Source organism: Balaenoptera ricei, chromosome X, assembly GCF_028023285.1.
Source record: "Balaenoptera ricei isolate mBalRic1 chromosome X, mBalRic1.hap2, whole genome shotgun sequence".
Taxonomy (NCBI): Eukaryota; Metazoa; Chordata; class Mammalia; order Artiodactyla; family Balaenopteridae; genus Balaenoptera; species Balaenoptera ricei.
The window spans coordinates 135149131-135174413 of record NC_082660.1 but is presented as its reverse complement, the minus strand read 5'-3'; the positions used below and the strand labels follow the sequence as shown (position 1 = coordinate 135174413).

The window sequence follows — 25283 nt, the reverse complement described above, 5'->3', positions numbered from 1 at the left end:
ATAGTAGTAACAGAAACTTAGAATATGAAATTAAACAATACCATTATGTTAGAATTAAAAAACATGAAACTGTTGGTAGTTATATAATGAAAAGTGCTAGATGCTGTTAAAAATCCCAAATCGATAGAGAGAAATTAAAGAATGCCTGAAGAAATTGCCATACTGTGTTCATGATTTGGAATTACTGATTTTGTTAGGATGTCTTACGTCTATTTTCTCCAAATTTAACTATAGATTCGATGTAGTCCTAATCAGCATAGAAATTGATCAGTTGACTGTAATATTTTATGTAATTCAAAGAAAATGTGAATACCTGAAACAATCTTGAAAAATATGAATAAACATGGAAGACTAATACTACCTGATTTTGAGACCTACAGAAAACCATGATAATCAAGACAGTGTGTTATTGGACTAAGGATAGACCTTTGGATCAACAGAACAAAAAAGAAAAAATAGACCCATAAATATGCTGTCAGTTGGTTTTTGAGAAAAGTACCAAGACAATCCAAGGGGAAAGGAATTTGTTTTTCCCAAATGTTGCAAGAACAACTGGATAACTATATAGAAAAAGTAAACCTCTACCCCTACCTGTCACCAAACACAAAAAGGTATGGGGCACGGGTTCAATCCCTGGTGGGACAACTAAGATCCCACATGCCACGTGGCATGGCCAAAAAATATATATAGCTCAAAACCAAAGAAAAACATTAAAATGGGCAAAATAGTCGGACGCTTCACACACTAAAAGAGATGTTGGAATGGCCAATAAGTGTATGAAAAGTTGCTTAGTCATCAGGGAAAGGTAAATTAAACCACTATGTCATATTACTTACAAACCCACTAGAATGGCCAAAATTTAAAATATGGATTTTGGGCAAGAATTTGGAGCAGTAGAATTCTCATACACTGCTCGTGGAATAAAGTGGAACAGTAAGTTTTGGACAACTTTTGGCAGTCTTAATTTTAGATAAACACCTACTCTGTGACCCAGCCATTCTACTACTCCTAGGTATTTACCCAAGAGATAGATCCACATTTATCCACAAAAAGATTAAAACAAGAATGTTTATTTGCTGTACAGTAGAAACTAACACAATATTATAAAGCAACTATACTCCAATAAAAATTTTAAAAAATAAAATCAAAGTTAGATTGTAAATCAACTATATTCCAATAAAAATTTTTTTAAAAATAAAAATTGAATTAAAAAAATAAAATAAAATCAAAGTTAGGAGTAATATAAATAAAATGAATTTAAAAATTAAAAAAAGAATGTTTATAGAGTTTGTATGTGTATATAAATTTAAATTTTAGTTTAAAAATAATGAGTATGAAGAAATATATCTTCAGATAAAAACTGAGTTTATCACCAGCATAACTACATTAAATAAACTTCTAAAAGACGTACCTGAAGAAGAGGGAAATGATTCCAACGCAAGAAGAAATGGTGAACAAAGAATTTGTGAACACATTGCTAAGTGTAAGCAAAAACGTTTCTCTCTAACACTTTTAATTTGGGGGGCTAACAAAATGGGACAGGACTAAAATATTGGGTCACTATAGTCCATAAGTTGGGAGGGAATACCCTTGTAGTTTAGAAGTGTTCTGAGGTCCTTGTGTTATTTGAGAGAGGAGATTAAGATGATATATTTTTTAACATCTTTATTGGAGTATAATTGCTTTACAATGGTGTGTTAGTTTCTGCTTTATAACAAAGTGAATCAGCTATACATATACATATATCCCCACATCCCCTCCCTCTTGCGTCTCCCTCCCACCCTCCCTATCCCACCCCTCTAGGTGGTCACAAAGCACCGAGCTGATCTCCCTGTGCTATGCGGCTGCTTCCCACTAGCTATCTATTTTACATTTGGTAGTGTATATATGTCCACACCACTCTCTCACTTCATCCCAACTTACCCTTCCCCCTCCCCGTGTCCTCAAGTCCATTCTCTACGTCTGTGTCTTTATTCCCGTCCTGCCCCTACGTTCATCAGAACCAATTTTTTTTTTCTAGATTCTATATATATGTGTTAGCAAACGGTATTTGTTTTTCTCTTTCTGACTTACTTCACTCTGTATGACAGACTCTAGGTCCATCCACCTCTCTACAAATAACTCAATTTCATTTCTTTTTATGGCTCAGTAATATTCCATTGTGTATATGTGCCACATCTTCTTTATCCCTTCATCTGACGATGGACACTCAGGTTGCTTCCATGTCCTGGCTATTGTAAATAGTGCTGCAATGAACATTGTGGTACATGTCTCTTTTTGAATTATGGTTTTCTCAGGGTGTGTGCCCACTAGTGGGATTACTGGGTCATATGGTAGTTCTATTTTTAGTTTTTTAAGGAACCTCCATACTGTTCTCCATAGTGGCTGTATCAATTTACATTCCCACCAACAGTGCAAGAGGGTTCCCTTTTCTCCACACCCTCTCCAGCATTTATTGTTTGTAGACTTCTTGATGACGGCCATTCTGACCGGTGTGAGGCGATACCTCATTGTAGTTTTGATTTGCATTTCTCTAATGATTAGTGATGTTGAGCAGGAGATTAAGATATTAAGTTTAGTTTTTGATAATTTTGCAGGATAAAGTTTCAAGGCTAACTATTAAAACAAGAGAAAGAGTGCATCACCTCAAAAACACTGAATGAAGAATCTCAAGAGTATTGAATGTCCAAATGGATGTTTATTTTACTCGGAAGATGTGGATGATTCAATCAGCCTGTAGAGAGATCATCATTTGTTTTCACCTCTGATTTGGAATCTTTTTGCTTTGGTACTTCTTCATGGATTCTGTCTCTGTGAAAGAAAGACACATGTGTATATCTTTCATTATTTCCACATATTTTTCCTTGTGGTTATAAAATAAATTACAAATAGTTTTACACAAAACTCTGGTTAGTCTTCTCATTATCTAATAGTCGAAGCTTTGTCAGGCCTCCTAAAACAAACATTCAGGAACCAGGTGGCCCCAAGTGCATGGACTGAAGGCAGAAACCTTGTAAAGACTCTTCTAGAAAACAACACTCTGAGGCAATGAACACCTGCATCATGACACTTCCCCATATGCTTCAGCTGCACCTCATCCATGTTACCACTGCTTGCTTCCACTTCTGTGCTCAAGCTGTTTCCTCTGCCTCTAATGTCAAACTTCTATCATCTATACACCCACTAGTTGAAATTCTCCTTATCATTTGGTACACAATGCCCTGAAACCTTTTATCCCTGAATTAATTGTTCCCTCCTTTGACCTCCCATAGTGCTTTGGCTTTCCTATCTGTTTATATGCTTGTCTGCAATATTGTTTCCCCTCTCCATTGACTGGCTATCCATTTTAAAATATAGCATTCAACTTAGGTATCACTTCCTTAGGAAAGCTGTGCCTGAAACCTCCAGACTGAGCTACCCACCTCTCCAGCACTGATCTCAGTTGCGTTTGTTGAATGAATGAATAAAAGGCTTGCTGACTAGGTATCAGAACCCAGTTGATGTTTAACAACACAAGTTTGTAGAGGATTGGCTTTATACAGTTCTGTGTCTCTTTACAATGCTGAAAAGGTTAGAATTCGTTTTTCTTCTATGAGACACCAACAATGCACAAAAGATTATACAACTCTGTTCTAACATGTGACTGCACATCCCTACCAAGGACCTAAGTAACAACAGGTCAAACATACGTTATTTCTTGTGGATGGAGCGGAAGGCTTGCTGATCCTTAAGCCTGGCTGGGTATAAATCACGGGTTGAGGTGCCATTAGGGAAGGAGCTCCCATTGGAGTTGGAACCTATGAATTCAAATGCAAAAGAAAACAAAAAAAAAACTTAATTAGTATTTTATTGCTCCCCTAAAACAATAGTACCAAGAGGACAAGTAACCACTCTAGAGCAAATATTACATTTAAAGAATGTCAACTGAGAAGATGCCAGCTGAGTAGTGGCAGACCCTGGAGATAAACGTGAATGACAAACTAGAATTTGAAGTATCGATATTTCACTCAGATGCTGCTGGAATATTCTGTATTCAGTGAAAATGAAATATCACTAGTTTACAAACCAAGTGCTTTGCAGTTTCTGAAGAAGTAACAGCAACTTGCACTGAAGAAGCTGCTGAAAAACCTCCAAAGAAGAAAACAAAAAAGATGACCCAGAGCCATATGAAGTGGAAGGGATATGGTAATATGGGGGTTACTCGTGATTGAGATAAGAACAACAGTGGGCAGGCAGAATCCTTACTGGAATAGTTTCAAGAGAGAATGAGAGGAAAAAATACAACAAACTAGTGAATATAACAAAAAAGAAGCAAACTCACAGATATAGAGAACAAACTAGTGGTTACCAGTGGGGAGAGGGAAGGGGGAGGGGCAAGATAGGGGTAGGGGAATAAGAGATACAAACTACTATGTATAAAATAAATTAGCTACAGGGATATATTGTACAGCACAGGGAATATGCTGTGTATTCACAGCATATTCACAGAATATCCAATATTTTATAATAAGTTTAAATAGAGTATAGCCTTTAAAAATTGTAACTCACTATATTGTACACCTGTAACTTGTATAATATTGTACGTCAACTGTACTTCAATTTTAAAAAAAACTTCAAAAATCATTCAAAGACAAATATCATATGATATCGCTTATATGTGGAATCTTAAAAAATGATACAAATGAAGTTACCTACAAAACAGAAATAGACTCACAGACATTGAAAACAAACTTATAGTTACCGAAGGGTAAAGGCCAGGAGGAAGGATAAATTGGGAGACTGGGATTGACATATACACACTACTATATGTAAAATAGATAACTAATAAGGACCTACTGTATAGCACAGGCAACTCTACTCAATACTCCATAATGGCCTATACAGGAAAAGAATCTAAAAAAGAGCGGTTATATGTATATGTATGACTGATTCACTTTGCTGTACACCTGAAACTAACACAACATTATAAATCAACTATACTCTAGTAAAAAAAATTTTTTTAAACTTCAAAAAAAAAAAACAGGGAATGAGAGGAAAAGAAGTAGTTACACAGCCTATAGAGAACTATTTTTTTTTTTTTTCACACACACACACTGTATTTTATTTTTACAAGAGATAAATCGACTGACACCAAGCATTGTACATGGATGACCACAACAAAAGCAACAATGATTGCAATTACCAAACATGAAACACACTCATACTATGTCATAGTATTGACATTCAGTCCAGTAATCCTCCACTGTAACAGCTCCTTTACTTTGCAGTGAAAATTGATTTGTATATTCTTTGCCTCTGAGTCCTTGTGGAATTTTTTTTTTTTTTTTTTTTAAATTCAGACAGAAAGTCACATAGAGAACTATTTTAAGGAATTTTTCAGTAAAGGGATAAAATATACTACTAAATGGTAGTATATTCATATGTGAAATACCACTGAGCCATTATAATTAATGTATTAATTATGTACCAATCTAGACAGATCTCAAAAACATAAATATAAAATAATACCAATTATAATCAATTTTTTAAAATCACTTAGAAGAGTAGTACATATTTTTCCTTAGTGAAAGTATGAAAATGTTCTGGAAGGCCATACATAAAATTCACAGTCATTGTCTCTGGAGTGGCAGAGGGTGACCGGGACTAGGGATGACCCAAGGAGACTTTGGTCTTATTTGTAAAATTTCATTAAAAAATGATCTGGAAAAATTATGACAAAATGTTAACATTTAGTAATTCAGAATGTTGAAGCAAGGACGTCTGTTATCCTCTATACTTTCCCATATTTTAAACGTTCTTCCAAATTGACACCAACAGCAAAAGCATGAGTGAATTGGTGGTGAGGGTAAAGGACTTCAGAGTTTCCATTACTCATATTACATCACGTAAAATTTATGCGATGCACTGAGGCTGTAAAAACGAGAACTGGTGATTGCAAACAATTTTTAACTAAGTAAAGAAAATTTATAAATCATGAAAACATTGACAAATAGGCAGAACAGAAATGACAGACTAAACTAAAATGAGTTAGAAAAAGGTTGGATAAAAAGCCAGAAAAATTCCAGAGAGTATTCTACCTGTATTAAAATTTCCTCCCATTGGAAGCCTTGAACAATAAGAACAAATTCAGCCTTATGAAAGTTCACTTATTTTTTTACATCCTTAAAGCAGAGTGGAAGCGATTCCAAACAGCAAAATGGCAAACAAAACAAAACAAAATGAAACAACAAAATCCTTGCAGAAAGGGAGGAAAACCAGCAGCAAACAGTAGCTCCTAACTCTTGGAATAAACCAATAACGTAAACTAAACTAAATTATCATTGAATCTCTATTATGTGTATATTGATTATTCCTATTTTTGGATCATCTATTAATTCTGGAACAGCTTTCCCTTAACTATTCCACTTTCACAATCCCTTCTCCTCCCCATTTCTAGGGTTCCTTTCTCTATTCCTCACAAAGCCTTCGCTATATTATTTCTCAGAGGACCACTGTTTCTTTTTCCAATGCAAGAAAAGGATGTGGATGGATTACCTTCCATTTTAAATTATCCCTATCATGTTTTATTCTGTTAGTGCAAACCATGGGGAGTTTTATGTATATCTCCCACTCTTGAGATCTTAAAACTGTTTTTTTGTTGCCATTCTATACATAGGCACTTGCTGTGAAGTCACTGGATAGGCCACTGGTGTGGAACCTTGAAGAAAAGTGTCAATTACTATATAGTACATTTTCTACTACTATTTAATAAGAAACGTTATAAGATACAGAATACTTTCTGCTATATAATTAATATTGAGAATTAATATAGTGAACCATTTACAGCTGGGACAATGATCTTTCCTTGAACATGACAGATATAGGAGGTTTCAGGACTTCCAACCGAAGAGAAATATGAACTTAGCTAAGGAAGAAAGAGTTATGACTTTGTTTTTATGCTACATAAATAAAATAATAACATTAACAGACAAAATGAAAGAAAGAAAATTTTCAACCACAATCTCACTACCTCCAACAAATAAAACTTTAATTTTTCAATTTTCATTTCCAGTCTTTGGTTATGATATTTTTCACATGTGTGGGATAATGTGAAAAATGAAGATAATTTGGCTTTCATCGCAATAGATGAACAGCAGAGTAATATATTTAGTGCTATAGGTGTAACACCAAATTATGCCTGGCTCTCAACCCTGACTTAGTCTCTTTGCCTATACAAGTCAGAACTTTAATCCTTGTCTTCGTCTCTTTATTTACTACTAGGTAATATAACATGAGAGACAAGTGGCCTTTGACTTTAGACATTTGATCCCAGAGTGTTTAGTGACTGGCCAGAAGGACTTGAAAAAAGAGGCAGAAATACATCTTTAATATCAATGTTTCTGATATTTTCCAAAGTTTTCTTATATCCTAGCTCCCAATTCTGCTATTTAAAAATTCTTCATTCTTGATATATATCATTTGAGCCAAAATTGATAACTATCTCATGAATAATTTCTATTCTTGATGCTTGTGCCCTATTACCAGGCACTTACCATTAAACCTTGATATTCAAAGTCTAATCCTTGGACCAGAATTATCAACATCAGCTGGGAGCTTCCCAGAAATGCAAAATCTCAATCTCCATCCCAGACTTGTTTCATTTTAACAACACCCCAAGGTGAGTCATATGCAGGTTAAAGCTCAAGAATAAGAAAGTGTAGCAAGGGTTTAAAAAGTTCAATCAAGAGAGAAGTATGCCCAGCATGTTCACAATTCCCCCAGCGCATCTTCATTGTTGTTAGGGGGGATGCTTATTCTCCTTGCCTTCCTATTTTCATATCCTTCTCTGAGCACGGAGGGGATTTAATTTAATGGTCTATGTTTCACATACTAGTGGGTGGGAGTACTGTGACACAAAATCACTGGCATCATTATCATTATCATCATCACCATCATCATATTTCTAACTAATATTTATTGAGCACTTACTGTGACCTAGGCAGTATTCTAAGCAGTTTACCTCATAAATCCATATGAAAAAGACAAATAACCAAACCAAAAATAGGTGAAAGCTTGAACAGACATTTCACAAAAAAAGAAAACTTAATGATTAATAAATATATCAAAAGATACTCAACCAGATTATGAATTAGACAGATACCAAAAAGAAAACATACCATGATACCATTAAACACCAGCAAGAATGGCACATTTTACATTATACTATTTATATTTTAATTTTAGGTAGGTATTCATATTTATATATTAATGGAAAATATACATTACTATTATTTTATATTAATAATAAATCATTTAAATTAATAAAATAATGTCAAGTGTTGATGACATTGATAACACTCTTATTCCACTGGTGGGCATATACACTGTTACAGCCATTTTTGAAAACAGTTTAAAATTACCCAGTAAACCTAAACCCTATGGCCAAGCAGTTACACTCCTAGGCAGATCCCCTGGAGAAACACTTGCACATATGTACCAAGAGATAGTCAAAAGAATATACATAGCAACCTTGTTAATAATAGCAAACACCTTGAAACAACATACATGTACATGTCCAGCATAAACGACCATACAATGAAATATTATACAATGGTAAGGATGAATGAATTATACCTGCACACACTAACACAAATGAATCTTACCAACATAATACTGATTGAAAGAAGCAGGTCACAAAAGAATATGTACAGTATGATTCCATTTATAGAGTTCAAAATTGGAAAAGCCAACAACACAAAAGAGGACTGAGGTGACTATATAAAAGTGAACAGAAATAAGCAAAAAGAGAAATCTCAGTGAACAGAAGAGAACATTAAATATCTAATTATTAGTCTCAGAGTGATATAAAACAATACTGTATTTATGAAAATGGACAGGAAATTACAAAAAAAGCAGATAATGAGAATGTATTCTTAGAAATTAAAAGTATAGCTCATTAAATAAAATGTTTAACCGAAGGGTTGAATAATAGGAGTAGTTGCTTGATATGTTCACTTGCATATGTTCACTTCATGAAAATTCAATAAAATTTACCAAAGTAGAAACAAGCAAACAAACAAACAAAAACACCACACACTCTCAATGGATGGGATAAATGGCAAATTAAACAGAGATGGAGAGAATCTGTAAATTAGAATATAAATTTGGAGAAAGTACCCAGAATGAAGCACATAGAGATAAGGAGATGGGAAATGTGAGAGAGCTGTTAAGAGACAGACCTAGAAACATCAAGGTAAAAGTAGTTAGAAAAAGACAAAATTTTAAATGTAATAAAACAATTCAGATTAATTGCTCTTTTAGTTTTCTACTGAGGTGTCAGCAGGGCTGCATTCCTTCTGGAGGCTCCAGGAGAAAATCAGTTTAATTGCACTTTCCTTGACTTCTGACCCCCTCACTCTATCTTTAAAGGCAGCAACATGGCATTGCTCCGACCTTGCTTCCATCATCACGTCTTTCCCTGACTCTTTTGCCTCCATTTTCTACTTTTATGAACCCTTGTGATTATATTGGGTCCACTTGGATAATTCACACTAATCTCCCACTTTTAAGGTAATCTGATTAACAACATTAGTTCCAACTAAAAACTTAATTCCCCTTTGCCATGTAACCAAACATAATCACAGGTTCCATGGATTAGGATATGGAAATCTTTGGGGGGGACATTATTCTGTCTACCATACCTATAAAGGTACAGTAAAATAATTAGACTGAAAGCTGACTTGTCAGTGGTGGTGGTAGAAGCCAGAAGAAAGTAGAGTGATATCTTTAGAATACTAAAAGAAAATAACTGTCAAACTAGAGGGGGATACCCAGACAAACAAAACTGAGTTGGCCACCAATTCAGTCTTATTAAGGGAAATGTTAAAGATGTACTTCAGGTGGTCGCCTACAGAAGGTCTAACGTGTAATAAGAAATTATGAGAAAGAAAGTGGCAAATAATGTAGTTAAATCTAAACAAACACTGACTCTGTAAAACAGTGATACTTCTGATTATTTTGTGGTAATTAAAAAAACAAGATACTGACTCATGAAGAAATAGAAAATCTGAATAATAAATCTATAACTAGTAAGGAGATTGAATCACTAATCAAAAACCTCCCAACAAAGAAAAGCCTCAGACCAGATGCCCTCACTGGTGAATTCTACTGAACACTAAAAGAAGAATTAACACCAATTCTTCTCAAACTCTTCCAAAATTTGAAGAGGAGGGAACATTACCTAACTCATTCTATGAGGCCAGCATTACCCTGATACCAAAGCCAAAGACAATACAAAAAAAATAAAACTATAGACCAATATTCCTTATGAATACTGAGGCAAAAATCCTCAACAAAATACTAGCAAAACAAATTCAGCAGCACATGAAAAGGATTATATACCATGAACAAGTGGGATTTATTCCTGGAATGCTAGGATAGTTCAACATATGAAAATCAGTGTATCAATAATACGCACCATAAATAGAATGAAGGGAGAAAAATAAGATAATATCAATTGATGCAGAAAAGCATTTAATAAAACTCAACACCCTTCCATGATAAAAGCACTCAATAAACTAGGAATAGAAGGGAACTTCCTCAACATAATAAAGATTATATATGAAAAGACCACAGCTAACATCATGCTCAAGGGTGAAAGCCTGAAAGCTTTCCCCCGAAGATCAGGAACATAACAAGAATGCCCACTTCCACCAATTCTATTCAAAGTATAGCTAGAGCTAAAAAAGAAATCAAAGGCATCAAATTGGAAAGGAATAAGTTAAATTATCTATTTTTGCAGATGACATGATCATATATTTAGAAACCCTAAAGATTCCACAAAAAAACTGTTAGCACTCATGAATGAATTCAGCAAAGTTACAGGATACAATATCAACACACACAAAATCAATCACATTTCTATACACCAGCAATGAACAATCCAAAGAGAAATTAAGAAAACAATTCCACTTACAATAGCAACAAAAGGAATAAAATACTTGGAATAAATTTAGCCAAGGAGGCAAAAGACTTATACACTGACAACGACAAAATATTGCTGAAAATAAATTAAAGAAGAAGACCTAAGCAAGTGGAGAGATATCCCATGTCCATGGATTGGAAGACTTAGTATTGTTAATTTGACCATACTACCCAAAGTGATCTACAGATTCAATCGTATCAAAATCCCAATGAATTTTTTTTTAGAAATAGAAAAACCCATCCTAAAATTCATACAGAATCTCAAGGGACCCTAACTAGCCAAAATAATCTTGAAAAATAAGAACAAAGTTGGAAGACTCATACTTCCTGAATTCAAAAGTTATTACAAAGCTACAGTAATCAAAACAGTGTGGTACTGGCATAAGGACAGACATATAGATCAATGAAATAGAAGAGAGAGCCCAGAAAAAAACCTTCACATATATAGTCAATTGATTTTTTACAAGGGTGCCAAGATCATTCAATGGGGAAAGAATAGTCTTTTCAACAAATGATGCTGGATATTAATGATGCTGGGACAACTGGATATCCACATGCAAAAGTATGAAGTTGAACCCTTACCTCACAATATATACAAAAATTCAGTCAAAATTGATCAAAGACCTAAACTCAAGAGCTAGAACTGTAAAAATAGAAGAAAACATAGGGGAAAATCTTCATGACATTGCATTTGGTAATGAATTCTCGGATATGATACCAAAAGTATGGACAAAAAAGAAAAAATAGATATATTGGACTTCATCGAAATTTTTAAAATTTTGTGCATCAAAGGACACTATCAATGGAGTAAAAAGACAACACAGGGAATGGGAGAAAATATTTGCTAAGCATGTATCTGATAAGGGATTAATATCCAAAACATACAAAGAGCTTGTACAACTCAACAACAAAACAAACAACCCAATTCAAAACTGGCCAAAGGTTTTGAATAGACATTTCTCCAAAGATGATATACAAATGCAAATAAGCACATGAAAAGATGCTCAACATCACTAATCATTAGAGAAATTAAAATCAAACCACAATAAGACTCTACTTCATACCCATCAGGATGGCTATTATAAGTAAAAAAGAAATCCAGAAAATAATAAGTGTTGGTGAGGTTGTTGGGAAGTTGGAACCCTCATGCATTTCTGGTGGGAATATAAAGTGGTTTAGCCACTGTGGTAAACAGTATTGTGATTCCTCAAAAAACTAAATATAGAATTACCACATGATGCAGCAATTCTACCTCTAGGTATATGCCCAAAGAATTGAAAGCAGAGGAGACTCAAACAGATATTTGTACTCCAATGTTCATAGAAGCATTATTCACAATAGCCAAAAGTTGGAAACAATCCAAATGTCCATCAGTGGATGAATGGATAAACAAAACGTGGTAAATATGTATGATGGAATATCATTCAGCCTTAAAAAGGCTGAATGATATTCTGATAAATGCTACAACATGGATGAATCTTGAAGACACTATGCTAAGTGAAATAAGCTAGAAACAAAAGGACAGATCATATATGATTCCACTTGTATGAGGTACCCAGAATAGGCAAATTCATAGAGACAGAAAATAGAAAAGTGGTAACCAGGGTGGGATGAATGGAAAGTTATTTTTTAACGGGTAGAGTTTCTGTTTGAGATGATGAAAAAGCTCTGGAACTACACAATGGTGATGGATACACAACATTTTGAATGTATTTAATGTCACTGAATTGTACACTTCAAATAGTTAGAATGATAACTTTTCCGTTATGAATATTTTACCACAATAGCATATGAAATCAGCAGGGAGTATGATCAGGGTTAAAGTCTTCTGAAGTCCTTTTGTTGTTTCAGAGGAAAATATTGATTAACTTTAGACCTTGGTAATTTAACTATGTATGTTGTAGTCTCTAGAGTATAACTTCAAAGGGAAAAGGGAAAAAATGAAAGGAGAAAAAAAAGAATTTAATCATGGCAAAAGAAGGTAAAAAATAAGAGAGAAAAAAGAAAAATAAGAGAAAAAACAGCCTATATTAGAAACATCCAAATATATCCATAATCACATAAAAACACATTAACTAAACTCAGGTTAAAAGACAAGGATTGGATTCTACTTCCAGTTAAAACTGAGTAAGCACAGAAAATCTTCCTCTCTCACTGAACACCTAACTCTAAAACCTGGATAGGATGTACAGTCAGCTATCCGAAAACTCTGAAAAGTAAGTATCAGCAGGTAGATCAGGAAAGAACACCAGAATTCAAAGTACCAGTGAATCTGTAATTTTTCCCTTCCAGCATCATCCACACTGGACTCAAATCAGCCTGAAACCTGGAAGAGATCACTGTTGTGCAGATGAGAAAAAACTCCAGAAGTTCTCTAGTTCTGGCTTGAGTAGCTATAAAGAGAACTCCTGAAGCTCAGACAAAGTCAGAAAAAGCCCGCATTGTTTTTTTCTTTTTCTCCTTTTCCTGCAGCAGTGGCTACGGTGGCAGCAAGGGAAAACTGCAAGAGCCAAATATATGAGGGAGAGGAACTTTCTTCTCCATTAGGTGGAGCTGTGGCTTTATGAAGGGAGGGACAAAAACTGTTTTTTAATTCTCTCTGTCCTACCACTACTTGGAAGCTTGACTTGTTTCAATCACAGAAATGTATGGGGTTTTTGGCCAGATGAAAGAGAATGGGAGCCCCAAGAAACTGGAAAATACTGGAGAGAGAGCAGAGATAGAGAGGCTCAGGGAAGCTGGTTATGAACCTCTGGGTTCATCCGCCTCCTCCCCACACCTGTACATGGGTAGATGGGATCTTAATGAGCATACCAAAGACTTTGATTACTAAGCCCCTGGAGAGACCACAGCCCAGGTCCCATAATGACCACTAAGTGGAGCACATGCAGTACAGACCCAAACAGCAGAGCAAAGACTGTAGAAACTGAGCTGATACTGGGACCACGGGCCAGAGGAGCGGGCTTGAAGTTGTAGCTTAAACTTAACCAGGTCAAGTGTCTGCTACAGCACAGATATCAACATGCTCCATAATTTAACAAGACCTAGCGTCTTTTAAATTAACGGTCAAAATGTCCAAATGGCACATGAAGAACCATGAAAATCTCAACTTCCATGGAAAAAAGCCATCAACAGACACCAATGATGAGATGACACAGATGTTGGAATTATCTGACAAAGACTTTAAAGTGGCTATTAGACAGATGCTTGAATGAGTCATCACGAACACTCTTGAAACAAGAGTTAAAACAGAAAGCATCAGCCAAGAAATAGAAGATACAGAGAAAAGCCAAACAGAAACTTCAGAACTGAAAAATGTAATAACTGGAATAAAAACACCCAACGGGATGACTCAATATCAGAAGGGAGATGACAAAGGAAAGAGTCAGTGAACCTTAAGGTAGACTAAGACGTCCCTCCAAACCCTTCCTAGGTTCTTAGTCATCTGTGTCCGCAAATCGACTGCAGCAGCACAGCCGCATGTTTCCTCAGTACATTTCAAAAATATTTCTTCCCAAATCCTACCAAAATTCTCATTCCTAAATGCACCTCTGCTGCATATCAGGAAAACAAAGTCACTATGTACTCAAGAGTTAATGTGCAGTTTGTTATATCATTGGACCAATGAAGTTTTAAAGCAAAATCATACAAAAAATAGCAGAGGTGCACATCGTTTAAGTCCTTGGGGCCAGATGTGCTTTGGGATTCAGAATGATTTGTACTTTAGAAAGCTAATTTAGAATTTACACATAGAAGATACTAGTAACACCCCAGGGGGACTGAAATAGCACCCTGTAATGAAACACACTAATATTTCTGCAGCAAAATGCAAATGCAACATTCGTGTATGAATAGTTACACTTAGTAGGATAAATAATGACCATAGCCTCATTATAGTTCAAGTAAAGTTCTGCGGCCAAAAGAGTTTGTTGCAAACTTAACAAAAAAACTTGCTTTCCAGAGCTTTTTGAATTTTATATTTGCAGATAATTTATTGGGGACCCATATTTCAACTTTCAACCTGTCAGCAACTCCTATCAACTCTATCTGCAGATCTATCGAAACTCTTGCTTTAGATCTACTGCCAACATTCTAGCATTCTAGACCAGAGCAGTCTAGATCTCTTGCCTGGATGACTTGAAGAGACTTCTAATTGACTTCCCCAATTTGTGTCTTATTTCCTTACTAACCATCTTCCACACTCCTCCCGGACTAATCTTTCAAAAATGTAAAAGTAATCGTGTTATAGCTTTGGCTCCCCGCTGCTTATAAGACAAAGCCGAAACCCCTATACAAGTTCCTACAAGATCTGATCTCTCTTTAAGCTCGAGATTTATCTCTTGTTGCACCCATCATACATTACACGATAGCCATGTTAAACTACTTCGAGTTCCCTGAATAACCCACCAAGTTTCCGTTTGCCAACCAGTTCCTGTCAATTCACCTCATCTCCTTTTACCTCATGTTCAGCTTCTTTATAAAAGTAACCAACACACCCTCTAAAGTATTCATTCCACTTGGAATATTCAATTCCTCTATTTGATGACATGTCTGTCTACCGTTGATCTGTCAGCCCAGTGCCTAAATACCTAATAGGTGTTCAATAAATGTGGAGCAAAATGGTGGAACTCTATGGTTCTCTCCCCACCACAGGATCGACCATTCCAAAAATAGAGGAACAGTTAGTTAGCTTAACATGTTTACAACAAATGTTAGCACAATACATTAAAAGTGATTAAAAAGAGAACATTTCTTGGTCTACCTACTTCTCTAATACAAATTTATATGTTATATGCATATATCAAAAAGGAAAAAACGTAATAATACATCACAAATGTTACCATGTGGGAAACCGGAGGAATAGAAATTGGGTTCCAGATGGGTGATATGCAGGTGCAGCTATTCAACTGCCAGTTCATTCCACCAGTCATTTCCATCTCTGAGGATTGACACCCCTTCACGTTCGATCTAAAATGAGATTTATAAATCAGCCCATTTGGGGAAATGACAAATCTACCATTTAAACATCTCGTCAGGATATAGCCTTTGAGACAATGTTTATGGCCATCAATAGGTAAAATATAATAGGAAGGAATCACAAGAAAAGATTAAAAAAAAGACCACTGGCTATTTTCTATATTAAGTTAAGGTATCATTACAAAACTAAATATTTCAGCTTACTTTTTATAAATAATGCCGAATTTAAATCTCCCACTAACAAAGTTTGAGAGTTCATAGAAGGAATTCAATAGTACCAGTTGCCCATTTAAAAAAGTGACTTGAACGAATACATTTAATTCTAAACTACTTTAATAGTTTATATAGAAGGAAAAAAACCTAGTATTCCCCATGGTGGTGGGTCAAAAGGGCACTAGAGTAAGAAGCAGAAGTATTGCATTCTGAGCTTCACCAGGCTATTAACTAGCTGTGTAACATTGACTAAATAACTTAACCTCTTTCCTCATTTGTAAAATTGGGATAAACTATGCTCCATAGAATTAGAGTTATTAAGAGAATAAATAATACAAGATGTGTAATATTTTGTATAAATAAGAGAATAAATAGAAACAAAAGGAAACAAACTCTCATTGAACATTTATTCTTACTAGGCTCTGTGTTAGGTGTTTTCACAATCTTAAATATCATTTAACTTTCATAACAACTATGTGAAGTAGGTATTATAAATTCTCATTTTATGGATGAGGAAACAGGCTCAGAGACGGGAAATATCTTGCTCAAGGTCTTACAGTTAATTAATGGCAGGACTAGGAGTCTATATTCTATGCCAGTGGTTAAGATTATTATCCCTGTTTTCTACATCTATTTCAACTCCTCTACCAAATTATGTAATAATCTATTCCACATACACTTTAGTTTTAATTCTAAGAAATGGTTCTTGTATCTAAAAGCTCATATTTATTCTGTATTCATTTGACTTATTGAAATTTAGTTTTTATCCACGTGATGCAGAGTTTAAAAAGTCAACCAGTGCTAAAAGATCTAAAACCAAAAATACCAGTCACCGCTTCCCCTTCGCAAAAGTAGCCACACTTTTCCTTATGGTATTTAATTCCATAATCCTAAAGAATCTCTGTATCTCAGTTGTCACATATGTGAAATGTGGATTCATTGCATTCATTCAACAAATATCCATTCAATATCTACTAGATGCCAGGCACCATCCTTGGTGCTTGGAATATATAAAACAGATGAAACTATTTGCTTTCATGGAGCTTGTGATCTAGTGGAAATAATAACTTTCTCAAGTAGAAAGATTGAGTTATTATGTGTAAAGTACTTAGAATGAACAGTATCTGTCTCAGAGTAAACAGTAAATGTTAGCACCAAATAATACGTCATTTTGATTTTTTCCAGGAGACATCTCCCCTGGAGCTCTACATCCTTCGGTTCCATTCTAAACTGGCTGCTGTACAAGTAAATATAACTTCCATTGTTTTTATATCGTAAATTCCCTCCACCTCTCACTTAAGTAGGGTACTCTGTTTCCCTGAATCCCATGTGTTCCTCTTTCTTAGTTTACTTCTCTGTTTTGTTGGAGCACACCCTGTAGGATCTTCCTAAGCAAAGGTGCATGGTAGGTAGTTTTTTTTTAAGATTTTGGGTGTCTGGAAACGGCTATCCCTTGTATTTCCTCGAGAGCTTGTCTCAGTACAGAATTCCATCCATGTAGTAGCTCAGGCCAAAAACCTAAGCACCATCCCTTGGTCCCGCTTTTCTCCTCACCTCTGACAGCAACTGCTATCACCTCTACCCCAGAACATGTGCCAGGTGCATCCACTTTCCATTATACCTAACCTCTACTACTACCATGCCAGACAGGGTGTTTCATATGGCACACTCAAAAAGAAAAGGGGCACTCTGTACAGGTAGTGGAATTTGTTAATATATTCCTGGATTTTATTTGTGAATATTTTATTTAGAATTCAGACATCTATAATGAATATGTGAGCTTAGTCAGCACTTTCTTCTATCTTTACTGGGCTTTCATATTAAGGTCATGTCACTTCATACACTGAATTGGAGCTCTTCCCTTTTTTCTATAGCCTGGAACTGAAATTTCCTATTCTTTAAGGATAGATAAAGCTCTACTCTATGTGGCAATTGGTCTATGCATGTTTCTGTTTCTTCTTGGATGAATTTTGTCATTATATTTTGCTTGGAAATCATCAATTTCATTTAGATTTTCAAATATGTTGTTACCAAACAGTTGCACAAAGTATTCACTTATAGTTACCTTAATCTCTCCTACGTCTGTGGTTACATCAGCTCTCTTATTCCTCATGTTGTACACTTTTACACTCTCTTTTCGGTTGAATCAGAGGACCTCATTTTATTGGACTTTAAAGAAATAAGTTTCAGATTTACTTGTCTTTGCAATTTTATTAATTTAAGCTTTTATCTTTATAAATTTTATCTTCCTAATATATTTTTATTATCTATCTTCTTAAGAGAAAACTAAATTCTTGTTAATTTATCTTTTTTAACAGTGATGAAATCTTTTTCTGTTCAGTTTTCACGGTGCCCCATTAGCTTTGGTATGAAGTTCTCTTTTTCATTACCTTTAGATAGTTAACTTTCCTTTTGATTTCCTCTTTGGCAAAAGGATTATATTTTTGAATTTATAAGTAGTTAAGATTTTCATGGTCAACTTTTCATTAAGTAGTTATAATTTTATTGGATGAGAGAATGTAGTCCATAAAATTGTTTAGGAGTTTTTAAAGGTTTTCTTTGTGATTGCTTTGAAGAAAATGAACATTCTGTGTGTGTGTGTACACTTAGGTTTATTATTTATTTATTATGTATTATTTAAATTCCTCTGTGTCCTTTCTTGTTTTGTCTACTAAATTTGTCCAACGATGAAAGAGGTGGTTCGAAACTGCCCATTTTAACTATACTTTTCTCAAGTTCTCCATGCATAATAGTTTTTGCTTTATGTATTCACCTTTGTGCATAAACTGTTAAGACTGTTGTATCTCCCTAAATAGTGTCTTGTTCTGTTCACTGCTTTTAACCTTACATTCTACATTATTTGTTGTTAATATCACTTCGTCCTTCCTTTGGTTTCCATTTGCCTGGTTTTTTTTTTGTTTGTTTTGGGGTTTTTTTTTGGCTGAAAATGTAGGGAAGCACTCACTGAAGTAACATTGATTACCTTACGATGCTGAGGCACTCCAACTGGTAGTTTCATTGTCTTTGTTTAATAAAATAAAAAATTATTACTCATTTAATACAGTTTATATCATAAAGTAAGAAAAGAACCAAGAATACAAAGAACTATGAGGAATGCCAACATTTAAGATGTGCTTAGAAAACCATCCTTCCGATGAACCATGAAGGGTTAAATCTACGTTAAAAATAACTCTTTTCAGGTATGAGTCTCATCCGTCCTTCCTCTAACATGTATTTATTGGCTGTCTTTTTTAAATAATAAAAAACTTACCTGTTGACTGGGTTTTCTCCAAAGTTAAGATCTGTTTTGTAAAACAAACACAAATTTTACATTATTTTTGTATAAATACTTTTTTTAAAAATGCATTTAAAAATATATATCTCAAATATTAAATTAAACATAGATGCTTACTTCTTACAGGGCTAACCAGTGAGCCATCCAGGTTGTATGCTACAACTCTTCCACTTTGCTGTCTGGCTGCAATACATTTGTGGACTTGTGAAGGCAATGTCAGTTGTAATATATCACATAGAGAAAACAATCTGAAAATAAGAGACAGAATCAGATGAAACCCTAAACCAAATTTCTATCAATACAGTAATTATATATATATATGTACCTTCCCATTACAAAGCAACAGGACTTCAATTTATTAGGTTAATTGGTATAAATAAGGTCGTTTAAAATGATTAATTAAATAAATTTTAATTGAGCACTTGTGTGCTAGACACTGTACTAGGTGCTAAAGATACAGTTGTGAATAAAGAAGATAAAAATCTCTGCCTTCATTTAGCTTATGTTCTATCGGAGACAGAAAATAAGCAAGACAAATAAAGTACATAATATGTTAGATCGTGATAAGTGCTAAGGAAAACATATCAGGGAAAGGATTATGATATGCTGGTGGGAGAGTGGGCACTTAAATGCCAGACAGGAAAGGCTCACTGAGAAGGGGACTTTTAAGTAAAGAGCTGAAGCATGTAAAAGAGTGAACTGGGCGGATCCAGCAGAAGGAACAGCATGCACAAAGGTCCTGAGCAAAGAGTGTGCTTGGTGTGTTTGAAGAACAGGGAGGAGGCCATGGAGGGGTTCGTAAGGAATTGTAAAGACCTTGGTCCGCCCAACTGTTTTACTCTTCCAGCTCCAGCCTTTTCTCTAGTACTCTCCTCTCCTGGCACCCGTCCTCTAGCTCAGTCCTCTGTCCCACCCACCTTCCTCATTCCTTCACATTGGTCCTAGTCACATTCTTCTTAGAAAAAATGAACTGCTATTTGCCATTAACTGAGGTGGGGAAAACCATGGATAAAGCAGGTCTGGGGTCAAGTATCAAAAGCTTAGTTTTGGACACATTGAGTTTTGGAATCCTACTAGACATTCAAGTGCTACCACGGAATAGACACTTGGATATACAACCCTGGAGTTCAGGAGGTATGGCTGGAGCTGGAGATAATAATTTGGGAGTTCTTATCATGTAAATGGTATTTAAGGCCATGAGCTTGGATGAGGTCATCTAGGAAATGCGTGCATATAGATAAAGAAGAGAAATGAGGACGAATCAGTGGAAAACAGTCTAAAAAGTAGCCAAGAGTTAGATAAGAAGAAAAGGAGTGATGAACCATGTCCAGTAAGATGAAGACTGATGAAATTATCATTGGATTTGCAACCTAGAGGTCACTGGTGACTTTGACTAGAGCAGATAGGGGAAATGTTAGCACACCTTTCTTAGAAACTGTAAGAACAAGCTTAGAAAATAATCAATGAAGATACAGAGGATTTGAGCAACAGAATTAAAAACCTCAACAGGATACAGTTTTCAATGGCACATGAAACTTCTACCAAAAAGAAAAAGGTTATATGCTAGGCCATGAAGCAAGTATCAACAAATTCCAAAGGACTGAAATACAGAGGTTCTCTGACACAGTGCAAGTAAGCACTATGTCAACAACAAAATTCAATAACAAAAGAAAAAGATAATTAGAAGGCCCCCATATACATGAAATTTTAAAAATACACTTCTAAGCAATACATGGGTCAGGTCCTGTTCTAAGCACTCTACATTTCTATTGACTCATTTATCCTGACAGCAACCTTCTGAGGATAAGGAGGCTGAGGCACAGAGAGGTTAAGTGATCTACCCAAAGTCACACAGTCCATGAATGGTAGAGTGAAAATTAAAGTCAAGTACTCTGGTTCCATGGCCAGTATTTTTAAGTCACAGTGACTGAAGAGAAAAAGTGGTTTCAGCTGGCCACAGGCTTTTTCAACACAACTGGCTCAAGCAATGACTGTTAGGCAGCCTAGGCTAAGTCCTCAGGACAGCATGCGCAGACATCACCAGAGGCCAGTTTTGGGCTGTTGGGAACCAGGCCCAGAGGCCTTTATAACACCATAATAGTACTTCCCCTCCTCCCCCTCTACCCTACTTGGGATTCACATTCACATCAGACTGAATCCACAGCTTGTCAACCACTACATTTAACCTTATAATGATTCCCAAACCATAGGGCCTCAGAAAAACAGTCCTTCTTTTGGAAATGAAGCAAATGTACAGTTTTTGCTATACATACGGTTTTACTCAAAGGACTTATGTTCATCATGGTTTTGGTCAAACTCACCCGTTGAAAATGCAGAAAGTGCGTCCATTGAGAAAATATGCACAAAAGAAAAAAACATTTAAAATAGATACAGTTTAAATCTTCAAGTTGAATTAAGAGCAAACAAATTCTAAGACATATAAACCCTATGATAGTATAGCTCATTATTACAGGGATTTTCGTCTAGCATAGAGGGTCAAGTAACATCACTGAATCAAACTCAACCATTAAAAAACAGAATATGGCTGATTTTGAGCAGTTGCACGCCAGGAAATGTATAACAGCCAGCTCTCCAGGAAAAGGCCTGTTTTATAGTGTTTGTCCATTTTTGTGGTATACATACTTCCATCATAGCCAATTTCAAGTTGCCAATGTGTCATCAACCAGCTTTCAAATTTCCTGACTATGAGGCAAACTAACCTTAGGAGCTTACCAAGGACTTACCTGGTAAGCATGACAAGGTCTGTACACAGACATCACTCCGGATTTATGTATGTCTTATTTTTTTTGGTAAAATTTATCTTTTAAGTAGTAATTATTTGCACATTTTATTCATTTCTCAGATATCCTTCCAGAAGTATTCTTTAAGAAATTAAATAAACATATATATTCTTTCTTTCTGTTTTGGAAAAGAAAAAGTGGTAGCATACTATGCACTGTTTCCCACCTTGCTCATTTTCTATCTAACAATACACGTTGGAGACCATTCCATTCCGGTACATTAAAACAAGACCCTTATGAAGAGTCATTTTGTTATTACAATGTTGTAATGGATATCCTTGTTCATATGTCATTTCACAACTATGAATATATATACGGGATAAATTCCTAGAAATGAAGTTGCTGGGTCAAAGACTGCTTTAGGAAGAGGCAGCAGACATAGTAGGTGGTTAGGAAATGTAAGAATTAAAGGTTCTAATCCTGCCCTCAATTATCACTGACATCATAATCATACAATAGCGTTATATTACCTTCAAGCCAAGCTCTGCTTGCTGAAGCTTTCACAACTGGACAATTTGGGATGGAGGGAATCAATGCACGCTGCACACTGAAGAGATCACAAGAAAGATGAATAGAGTCACATATATCCTACCCAGCTGAGCCTGCATTTCTTTCATTCACTCATCTATCCATCCATGTATCAATCTATCCATCCAACTATACACTAACTATACATCCATCTATGATAAAGAGATAATTAAGAAATAGTCAACAGGGCTTCCCTGGTGGCACAGTGGTTAAGAATCCGCCTGCCAATGCAGAGGACACGGGTTCGAGCCCTGGTCCGGGAAGATCCCACATGCCGCAGAGCAACTAAGCCCGTGAGCCACAACTGCTGAAGCCCATGTGCCACAACTACTGAGCCCACGTGCTACAACTACTGAAGCCCACGTGCCTAGAGCCCACGCAGCCCAACAAGAGAAGCCACCACAATGAGAAGCCCGTGCACCGCAACGAAGGCCCAACGCAGCCAAAAATAAAATTTTTGAAATTTTCACAATACTGAAAAGTACAAACAGAAAACTGAAATCAACCATAATTTTTCCAGTCAGAAATAGCTAACGTGAACATTTTTGAAGTGATATACCTCAAAGTTTATATTATTCAATTTGTATATGTGTGCACATATAGAGGAGCACGTGTATGTGGGTTTGTGTATATGCATGCGTACACACACATTCATCTTGAATGTTACTATGCACAACAGTTATTCTCACTAGGGGAGTCCCCAAGGGAAGAAATCAAATTCTTCAAAGAGGGGTTATTCAAGTGCCAACTTCTGACTTTGAGAATCACTCAGTATAACAAAAGATGTTCCTTTGTGAAGCGTATGGAATCCCACAAAAGACTGAAATACTCTATCCCATATTATCATTTAAAATGGCTGTATAGCATTTCACCATATTCAAAGCCTGTAATTTATTTAGTCACTGTGATGTTGCTAAAATGAGAGAAATTATTTAGATGAAAACAAAATTAACATATATTAAGACATTTATCAACTTACCTATAAGGAGGTAAAATGTCATTTTTCTCTTCCAAAGAAGCTAAATGCTGTGTTAGTGCTCCAAGTAAATTGCAGGGTACCTAAAAATAAAGTTATTAGGAAAAAAGTTGTTTTTTGATACATAGTTCTTAGCAAATTCATACTCTCCTATATCATAAAAAGATTTTGAATAAAATTAAGATACCTGTATAGCAAATGGTTAAAGCTAAATAATTGCTAGAAGTAAATTCATTATTAAAAGTAGCAAGATGCTACTAATAATAATGAATTTACTTCTAGCAATTATTTAGCTTTAATCATTTGCTATACAGGTATCTTAATTTTATTCAAAATCTTTTTATGATATAGGAGAGTATGAATTTGCTAAGAACTATCTTGGTATCAAATCACATTACTATATAGCCTCAAACTATACTTTTACATACATTTTTAAAAAAACAAAAAAAAAGCATCTTAAAATGATCAATGGGCTGCTAAAATATGTATTTCTTTTGGAGGAGACATTGGGCTTGAAATTATTCATTACTTATGGTTCCTTCATGAGTCACTAGATAACTGAATAAATTTAAGTAAAACATTAAGCCTACTGGGGAAGAGGGAGAGAGAATCTCACTCACCGTCTCTGGTCTCTCCTGAAATGTCACCTCCTCAACTGGGATTTCCTTGGCCATCCTAGATAAAACAGTACCTACCAACAGTCTCTTTACCCTCACTAAGTTTTCTTTTTCTTCATGGCAATTATCTTCCCTGAGATTATAGGTTTCTTTCCGTGTATGTTTATTATCCGTCTCCTTGCAATAAAATATAAAACTCCATGAAGACAGAGATTTGGTCTGTTTTGTTCACTGTAGACTGGAGCTTCCCAGGTCATGAAGCCTGCAACTAGGTTGTTTTTGCCTGTGGCTCCAGTCTACAGGTCTGGCGGAGGAGAGGTATCAAATAATCAAACAAATAAATGTAAAATGAAAGTTGTGAAAAGTACTGTGAAAGAGAGGTGCATGATAGGTACTGTTTAAGTAAGTGAATCTGACCAAGTCAGGGATGTCAGAGAAGCAAGCACTCCTGAACAAAGTAACAACTGAGCTGAGAGCTGAAGGATATCCAGGAGAAAAGTAGGATACTAGGAGAGGAATGAGCATGGCAGGAGGGCATATGGCACAGACCACAAATAAAGGTGAACCATGTTGCCAAGGGGAGCGTGGAGGAGATGTAGCTGGGAGGTATTCGACGATGCAAGACCTTAAAATCAACGCAATGTTGTGGAGTTTGGACTTTAACTTGAGAATACCGGATGACTTCGAAGTGAGGAGTGATCTGTATTTTGGAAGTTCTCACATCAGCATTCTGGTTGCATTGCGTAAAAGAAACAGCAGGGGGCAGATATATGGGGAAGCGAAAGGATCCGAGTTGAAGCTAGGATGATGGTGTGGTGGCAAAGACGGACATAGATGCTGCTGAGCTAGCAGCTGGAGAAGGGTTTAATGAAGGAACTGTTCACAGAGGTGTGGGCAGGGCTGAGGGACCATTC

At 35.6% G+C, this 25283-nt stretch overlaps 1 long non-coding RNA gene across 1 annotated transcript; it reads right to left on the bottom strand.

Annotated features, from left to right (window-relative positions):
* Window positions 1-2724: 2724 nt before the first annotated feature.
* LOC132357626 (uncharacterized) lies at window positions 2725-15884 on the bottom strand. The gene is made up of 3 exons (XR_009500243.1): window positions 15804-15884; window positions 3690-3797; window positions 2725-2811 (listed from the first exon to the last, which is right to left on the bottom strand). It is a non-coding gene; the product is annotated as an uncharacterized LOC132357626 (long non-coding RNA).
* Window positions 15885-25283: the final 9399 nt, after the last annotated feature.